The sequence below is a fragment of the Chelonoidis abingdonii genome, chromosome 25 (assembly GCF_003597395.2).
Source record: "Chelonoidis abingdonii isolate Lonesome George chromosome 25, CheloAbing_2.0, whole genome shotgun sequence".
Classification (NCBI taxonomy): Eukaryota; Metazoa; Chordata; order Testudines; family Testudinidae; genus Chelonoidis; species Chelonoidis abingdonii.
This window is the reverse complement of record NC_133793.1, coordinates 10320327-10330105: the sequence shown is the minus strand read 5'-3', so window position 1 is coordinate 10330105 and position 9779 is coordinate 10320327.

Here is a 9779-nt window from a genome sequence, read left to right as displayed (position 1 = left end):
CTGATGTGGAAGAGTTGGTGTAAGTGGGTATTAGTCTCAGGGAGCCTTAGTTGGTGTAACATAATGTGGGTGGGTCTAGAAAAAGGTGTTGCAACATAGACACACCTCAAAATTTAGCCCCTAGGCACTAGCGGTGAAAATAAAGTTCAGGCTCCATGTCCATTCTGTCTTTGGCCTCTCTGCTGAGCATGCCAATTAACTGGGCCAATTTGTGCCAGTTGTGCTGGTGGCTTAGTGTTTTGGCCATGTTCCACTGGGAACTGAGCTGAGACACATTAAGCGATTTCACACAGTCCATGCCAGTCGTCAGATGGTTGTTTTATTATTTTATTGAGCATGTAAGGAAGTGATGAATGCTTGAGTTATAGCATAGGTCAGTGGTTTTCAAGCTTTTTTTCCATTTGCAGACCCCTAAAAATTTTCAAAAGAGGTGCAGACCACTTTGGAAACTGTAGACATAGTCTGCAGATGCCCAGGGGTCTGTGTACCACAGGTGGAAAGCCACCCTTTGATGGACCCCTTAGACATGGTCTGCAGACCCCTGAGAGTCCGTAGACCACAGGTTGAAAACCACTGGCCTAGGGCATAATAAACAATATCATTACCACTGTCAAGGTTCCTCCCCCACTATGAACTTTAGGGTACAGATGTGGGGACCTGCATAAACACTTCTAAGCTTAACTATCAGCTTAGATCTGGTTTTGCTGCCACCATCCAGAATTCCTACAGTTGTCTGGAACACCCCTCCCCCAAACCTCCCTCCCGGGTAGCCTTGAGAGACTTTTCACCAAGTTCCTAGTGAACACCGATCCAACCCTTGGATCTTAACACAAGGAGAATTTAACATCCCCTCCTTACCCCACCGATTCCTGGTGAGTCCAGATCCAATCCCTTGGATCTTAAACAAGGAAAAACAATCAGGTTCTTAAAAGAAAGCTTTTAATTAAAGAAAGAAAGGTAAATCATCTCTGTAAAACAGGATGGAAAATACTTACAGGTAATCAGATTCATATAGGACAGAGAGAACCCCTCTAACCTTAGGTCAAGTTACAGCAACAGAGTATCCTCTCAGCAAAAGGAACATCAAGTTGAGAAACAAAAATAAACTAACATGCCTTGCCTGGCTGTTACTACAAATTTGAAACATGAGAGACTGGTTCAGAAAGATTTGGAGAGCTGAATGACATCTGGTCCTCTTAGACCCAAGAGCGAACAACCCCCGAAACAAGAGACAAACAAAACTTCCCCCAACCAAATTTGAAAGTATCTTGTCCCCTTATGTCCTCTGGTCAGGTGTCAGCTAGGCTAGGTGAACTTCTTAATCCTTACAGGTAAAAGGCATTAACCCTACCTATCTTTATGACAACCACAGAGACACTGCTAATACAGGCCCATTTTGTCAAAGGTTTAAAAAAGCATCAGCACAACAGGGTTGCCACAAGGCTCTGCTTGTAGTTTCTGGGTTGCTCCCTGTTGTGCTGTCATTTTTCTTTACTTGCAGCTTCCAGTACTGCCCACCAGCTTTCTAAAAAAATTAGTCATGACCCCAAAAGCATGAGATCAGCTTAAATACAAGATTTAAAAATAATCCATTTAGGTTCTTTTTATTTATCTGTTGTGTTTTTAAGCTTTAGGTTGCACCCAGGTCATGTTGTCAAGCTTTTTTCTGTAAAGCAGCAGAGAATCTGTGGCACCTTATAGACTAACAACGTTTGGAGCGTGATTCGTGCTGCGTCTGACGAAGTGGGTATTCACCACGAAAGCTCACGCTCCTAAACGTCTGTTAGTCTATAAGGTGCCACAGGATTCTCTGCTGCTTTTACAGATCCAGACTAACACGGCCACCCCTCTGAAGTTTTTTCTGCAGCCACAAGGGCTAGTTGCTTTGTTTTTTGTTTCAAGAAAGCTGACAGCCTCACATGACTCTAGAGCTGGAGCTTTAAGAACACCATTACGATGAGTCTTATGATCAAAATGAAGCGTTTGGAAACAGTGACTGAGACACACGCATGGATCCTAAAATCACGATGTTCTAGGCCCAGGGTTCCGTGACGATATGATGTTCATGTGCTGGGCCATGCCCTGTCACTGTGTGCCTGGGCAATGCTGGTGCACATTCCTCAAGGGAGGCTGAGGTCATACCCCTAGGCACTGGTCCCTCAGCTGTGCCACTGTTGTGACATATCAATGTGCACCAGGGGATGAATCCTATCCCAGCCCCCGCCATACGATGACGTCGTCCCTTTTAGTGACGTCCCACTCAATCTCGCGAGATGCGTGTCTGCGTCGACACCTCCCCCGCCGGCGCTGCACGTGACCGGCCCAGGGGTGAAGATGGCGGCGCCCGGGAGCTCTGAGCCGGCTGGGGCCCTGCCCGCTACTGCCTGGTAGCCGCATCCCGGCCGAGCTCCGCTCCGCCCAGCTCCGTTCCACTTCAGCCAGTTCGCCGAGGCCGGCGGCTTCCTCTGCTTCCACTACCGGCACCGCCCGAGCGCAGCGGCCCCGGGGCAGGCCGCGCCACTTGCTGCTGCCTGGGGCGGTGCGGCCCGGCCAGGCCCGGCGGCTGGTCCGCATGTACTCGGGCAAGCCTGGCTGGATGCCCAGGGCGACGGGCCCCGGCCGCTGGTGATCCGCAGGGTCCGAGTCTCCCCGGCACAGGTATGGGGGGACACAAGAGAGTGGGAGGAGCGGGCTTGAAAGGGCAGTAGGACGGGGGGGGTTTGGCGCGGTGTGGGCAGGGAGGGTTGCTAATGATAGCAGGGAGAGTCTGCGAAACAGTGGTCCTGCTGATGGAGAGGAAGCAGGTACAAGGCCTTCTCTACTTTTCCATTTGCTCCTCTCCCGGAAAAGTAGTTTACTTCCAGGCTTGCCGGAGCTTGGGTGGCTAGAGTGGTGGGCTCAACCCCTGAGGGAAATTGGTTATGTAGCCTATTGTTTCTCTTGTCCAGTGATCTGACTTGTGAAGCCTCAAGGGTTCTAGCCAGTGCTTTGTTGGCTGGAAGGATGGAGTTCACAACAAAGATATCAGTGGGAGGTAAAATGGGTAGAACTAGGACAGAAGTTTTGCTGAACCGCAGCTGCAAAATTCACCCACCTGCCAGGGGCAAAAAGTAGTCTCTGTGTAACTTTGTTAGGTTAAGTGTTTTTCCGGGGGGAAGTGCTTCAGGGTTGGTATGAAAATACAGCTGGCATGTGTTCTGGCTGCAAAGTACGAAAGCTCCTCTGGCAGACAAGAGCTCTGAACTGTAGATACCTGGTATAATTGGACTTGGCGGTTCCAGTAGTAGAACACATCACAAAAGCAATTGCACACTTCAAATTATGATGTATTGATTATGCCTTGAGTAGCTGAAGTCCAGAAACAACTCTGTTTTATGCAGCAGGCAAGACAATGTTACCTTGCTATTGGTATGGACCTATAAAAGCCTGAAACAAATGGCTGGTGAAATTCTCAGTCAACATATTTCAAAACTTGATTTTTTTTTTTTCCAAACTAGAACAGCCCTCTGAGACATCATCTCATGCAACTCTTTGGTAAAATCTGTGTCACAGGCTCCTTTTCTCAGTCTGCCTTCTATCTCAGAGTGCTTTGGTGAAACTGTGCTCTTTATCAAGTCTGCGATTCCATCTCAATCAACTATTTATTTCTCTTAGGCTTGGGCATGTTCCAGTATAAAACTAAAAAAGAGCTTCATAATAAGACCCAGAGTGAAACGTTTACCCAGGCAGACTTAAAGTGGCTGCCTGAACTGAACCCCCCTGTGTTTATGCCCCATGGGAATGTGGGAACCCCTCTGAGAGTCTTCCTGGAGCTGATCAAGGCCTGCAGGCTGCCTCCCCGAGTTATTAAGAAACTGCAGCTACGATTCCCCAAGACAGGATCCTCTCGCAGGTATGGGAATGTGCCCTTTAAATATCAGGACACTGAGACTGTTGAACAAGAAGACCTGGTTTATACAGACACGGGGCAGGAGATCACAATGGAAAAGGGACACCTGGCAAGAACTGGGATGACTCAAACTAGTGATGAGGAAGACTGGGAAGGACCAGGAAAGGAGGAAGCAGAAGAGTCTCACTCAGATGATGTAAGTGGCTTTCTCCTGTCAAATTGCAAGACTAACCATATACTTGTAAACAGAAGGGAGGGAATACTGCTGCTTCCTGGGGTGCTGATATCTACTTGTGTAACAGTATCCTACAGATGGTATCTTGTATCTGAGAATTGTATTACAAAGCATGAAGATACAATTATCTGTATATGCTAAGCTCTGGCTATGAGGCTTTTGGTGGTATTGCATGTTCGCTTAGATAGCAACAGCTTCTGATGCTCTTAGCATAGAGATGGGGTGGCAAAGCACTCATTCTGATGGGCTTGGCATAGAGTCCTGAGCACAGGATCAGGAGGCTGGAACTTTTAAACAGCCACATCTGCTCTGATGCACTTGCCGTGTGGCAAGTCATCTTGCTGCTTTGCTTCCATTTCCTTACTCATAAAATGGTGTATGAATGGGGATAGGGCGGAAAGAGGGAATTAAGCTCTTTCACCAGCTCTCCTGGTAATTGACTCTGAAAAGCCTTGCTCAGTGGGGGAGTGAGGGGACTAGCACTGATAATGCCAGAGATTGGAAATTACAAGTGACATGCCCACAATAGAGTGCATTGACCAAAATGCCTCTGTTCTATAGAGAACATATTCAGCAGAGCAACTGGAGTGTAGGTGATAGAATGGAATGATGGGAGCTAGGGAAGGCTGGGTCTGGGCAAGTGCCCTTGCTTTATTGATGTCAAACCTTTTCCTTGTTCCTTTGCAGGATGATGATAGGTGCGAGGAGTGGGAACGACATGAGGCTCTGCATGAGGATGTAACCAGTCAGGAACGCACAGAGGAGCGGCTGTATGAAGAGGAGATTGAGCTGAAGTGGGAGAAGGGAGGCTCTGGGCTAGTCTTCTACACAGATGCTCAGTACTGGCAGGAAGAGCAAGGAGGTAATATTGCTCATGCTCTCCTGGCGGGGGGGCATTTTGTGCACAATAGTTATCTCAGTATGACCATCTTACACCAAGGGCTCAGTTGTGTGAACCTTTGCAAGTTGTGCGATAATCTAGTGTTCTGTGAAAGGATTTGATCACAAATTATAGCAATAAATCTGGAGAAGCCCTGGGTATGTTTTATTGGAATCAAGTTAGACCAACTTCTAAACAGATTGGAGAAAAGTTGTAATTTGTAGGAAGGACTTCTTCCTTTTATCTGGTTGGTCACCTACATGGTCAGCAACTAGTCCACAGTACCTCATGTAGAAGAGCTTATATTTTAAAGAGTTTATAAGAGCCAGGCACTCAGTATCCTTCAAAAGACTCGGGACTTTTGAAGTATTCAGTAAACTTGGTGTGTTGAGGCCATGTTGGCAGCCCTGGAGATTAGTCTCCAGTATGAAGACAAGCAATACAGGTTTCCTCTCATCCAAATGTTGTTTTGCTAAAGGTCATCCTCTCTGAGCTGGAAGGTGACTGCTAGAGATGAGAGGGTGGCTTGTTTTCAGCATCCATTCAGAATTCTTGGTCTGAGAGAACTAGCACTCTTCCTGGCAGTAATTGTGGTTTTTCTGGATTTGAACATGTCCCCTAGGACCGCGACTGAGTGCTTACTCTGATTACATAAGCCACAGACTACGCACTAAGGTGTAACGAGGCTTGGGGTTGAATTTTCAGAAGTGAGCCTGACAGGTATAACACAAATAGTGATCGGTGAGCACTGTACCATCCTTGAGCAAACTCCTCTGTGGATATAAGCACTGCACCCCCATTTGGAAAACTTACCCCTCAGACACCACAAATCTGAGCTGGATTTGATCCAGTGACTAGAGACGATGCTCATTATGCTATCACCGATTTCCTGCCCCCCCCCCCCCACTCCCCTGCCGAATGTTGTCTATTAACACAGACAAAGTGAGGGAGGTAATACTGGGCCCACCTCTGGTGAGAGACAAGCTTTGGAGCTCTTCCTCAAGTCAGGTATGAAGAAGCTCTTGTGACCTGAACAAGAGCTCTGTGTAAGCTCTAAAGCTTGTCTCTCACCAACAGAAGTGGGTCCAATAAAAGATTTTACCTCACCCACTTTGTCTCTAATCCTCAGATCAACAGGGCTACAACAACACTGCATACGCATATTAACACAGTTATTCTACTGTGCTGGGAAAAACGCTGTGCTGGATGGAGGGCTGTGCCCCTGACAGAAAAGCTGCTCCTGTGATGCAGCTCTTTTATCTAATTCCACAAACTACTTTTCTCTTGACAGACTTTGACGAACAGACGGCAGATGACTGGGATGTGGACATGAGTATCTACTACGACAAAGGTATCTGAGGTGAAATGTGCTGTCTCCCATATGAACAGGTGGTGGTAGCAGCAAGACTCATTGCACTCCCGTTGCGGCTGCAGTTAAACTGAGACGTGCTCAGATGTCTAGCATCTCCAGAACCAGGAACGCAAAGACGCATGGCTGCCTCCCCACCAGGATCTTGTAGGGGCCAAGGGATCTGAACGTAAAGTGGAGTTGGGAGCCATAGTGAGTTCAAATAGGCAGGGACCTTTTGAACAGAAGTCTGTGTAACAAGGGTCTAGTTTGGTAAGAGGGGGATATTTAATGCTTTGTATAAAGCCTCCTGTTTTACCCTCTCCGCTACAGAGATGTGGATGTTAAATCTCAGAATGACTTTTCCTGCTAAACCTAGGCTTGTGAGTTCAGTTCTTGAGGGGGCCATTTAGGGATTTGAGGCAAAACTCTGTCTGGGGATTGGTCCTGCTTTGAGCAGGGGGTTGGACTAGATGACCTCCTGAGGTCCCTTCCAACCCTGAGATTCTGTAATTCTATAACATTCCAAGGGCTTGACTCTGAAGATTAGGGTTATAAAGGGACATAGTTAGTCACGGTTTAGAACTGAAAAGTCTAATATTGTGTCTTATTGAGTGCTCTTAAAAGACAGGGTGCTAAACCTTCCCAGGATTAGCACCTGAGAATATTGAAATAGGGAACTTTAAAGCTCTGAGCTTAATTGGCCACTTAGCAAGGAAGTCTGCTTGGGACAGCCAAACTAGTGAATGGGCTTCGCTCCTGTTCTCCTCAGTTTTGGTTTCTGTGCTATAGCCCAGTGGCTCTCAACCTTCCAAAAGTCTGATTTGTCTTGCGTACTCCCAAGTTTCCCCTCACTTAAAAATGACTTGCTTATAAAATCAGACAGGCATAAAAAACAGTGTCACAACCGTACTATTACTGGAAAATTGTTTTTCATTTTTACCATATAATTATAAAATAAATCAATTGTAATATAAATATTGTACTTCCATTTTGGTGTACAGCAGTGGTTCTCAAACTTTTTTGTACTGGTGACCCCTTTCACATAGAAGCCTCTGAGTGCAACGCCCCTCTTATACATTAAAAACACTTTTTTTTAAAAAAAAAATATATTTAACACCATTATAAATGCTGGAGGCAGAGCGGGTTTAGGATGGAGGCTGACAGCTTGCGACTCCCCATGTAATAACCTCATGACCCCCTGAGGGGTCCCAACCCCCAGTTTGAGAACCCCTGATATATACTATATAGAGCGATTTTTAGCTTGTACTGACTTTGCTAGTGCTCTTTATGTAGCCTGTTGTAAAACTAGGCAAATACCTAGATGAGTTGATGTACTGCTTGGAGAACCTTTGTGTATCCTCAGGGGTACACATACCCCTGGTTGAGAACCACTGCTATAGAATGAAGCAGTTGGGTTTCCAGCGTTGCTGGTGAATGCTCCAACTTCAAACTAATAAGATTCTCTGAAACCCTTTAATGAAATTCTCTTGTTCAAATCTGACTCCAAAACCTGTATTTGGAGCCAGGCGTCTTCCTCTCAAGGTGCTGCTCTGTAGCTTGTCTTTTAAAGCTAGTTTAAGTGAGAAATAAGAGGCCAACATAGTTGGACCATTCCTGACTTGGGAAAGGAAGCTGCCAGAAGCTCCCTTGCTCACTGTGTTCTCTGGAGAAATGGCTGCAATATCGTATTTTTTTCCCTTTATAAGTTCTTCTGTGTGTCATGTTTGTCCTCAGATGGAGGTGATAAGGATGCCCGCGATGCAATACAGATGCGCTTGGAACAGAGACTCCGGGATGGTTTGGAGGATGGATCTGTTTCAGGGCAACAGAGATTTGGGAACCGTTTGAAAAATATACCAAGGTACACTAGAATATGTGAGGCAAGTGATGAGTTGCACATGTGCTTGAAAATGCTGGAAATACAGGACTTGGACTAACTAGCAAACTATTTTTTTTTCTTCTAGGTTGCTTTTCAAAGTGTATAATCCCTGTAAAAGGCAGGTGTATGGAGCGGGTGATTAGTGGTATATGGGGCGTTGGGGGGAGGCTTTAGAAAAATTGCATGTACCAGCTGGGCAGAAGGACTGGTCCAGATTGACTAGCCCTACTTATTAAGGTGTTCTCAACTTTACTGAAACTTATGATAAGCTTGCCACCGGTTTGAGAAACCAAAGAAGATTGAATTGAGTGAGTGCACCGTCTTCACAGAATCGCCCTCAAAAATGCATCCTATCTTGTTACGGCATTTGTCATCTTAAACTGCAAACAAAATTACCTCTGTACTAACATGCTGAGGAAAGGTTCGTTAATCGCACATGATGACTGACAGGAAAATACGAGCAAGGACGGAATATGCAACTTTCCCTACGCGCGCTTCCCTCGCCAACCTACTCATCCCCCCGAAGTCGTTGGGCCAGATCCAATGACATGAGTGTAACACGAGACTCCCTGAGCTCACTGTGTAGGGTTCTACTATGAAAATGCTGAGTGACACAGCCTGCAACTAGCAGAATCCTTGCGCTGGCCTACACTGAAAACTTAGTCGATCCTAGTCGTTGCAACAGATTCTGAGGAAACGTTTGGCGTAACACATTAGTGTGAGCCCTTGACTAACGGGGTAAGGTTACCTATGTGATTGAAGGCTCATCTTACTCGAACCGAGCTTACTGCCTCTGGAAGATGGATTCCTAATTGACTGAAAACCGCTTGTCCCTTCTTGCTGTAGGAGGATAGCATGCTATGCTAGCGATGCCTCACAGACCACGCTGCTCCGCTGCGCTACGCTGTGCCGGTGTGTATAGAATGGCCTTTGTATATCTGCTGTACTGTGGCCAGATCAGAGTGACATGTGAAGAGTTGGTGTTAAGTGGGTATTGTCTCAGGGAGCCTTGTTGGTGGTGAGAGATATGGTGGTGTCTAGAAAAGAGTTTGCAACATGACACGTCAAAATTTGCCCCGTAGGCACTAGCGGTGAGAATAAAGTTCGCCTCCATGTCCATTTGTCTTTGCTCTCTCGTCGAGCTTGGCAATTCAATCGGCCAATTTTGTCAGTTGTCTGTGTGCTTTAGTGTTTTTGGCCATTGTTTCCACTGGAACTGAGCTTGAGGACAATTAAGCGTTCACAAGTCCTGTCAGTCGTCAGATGGTGTTTTATTATTTGTATTGAGCATGTAAAGTGATAAGCTTGAGTTTATGCATAGGTCAGTGGTTTGTTCAAGCTTTTTTTCCATTTGCGACCTAAAAATTGGTCAAAAGAGGTGAACATTGAACATGTAGCGTAGTCTGAGTGCCCAGGGTTGTTGTACCACAGTGGAGACCACCCTTTGATGACGCCTTAGACATGTTGCAGACCCTGAGAGTCCGTATACACGGTTGAAAAACCACTAGGCTAGGGCATAAATGAACAATTCTACATGTCAAGGTT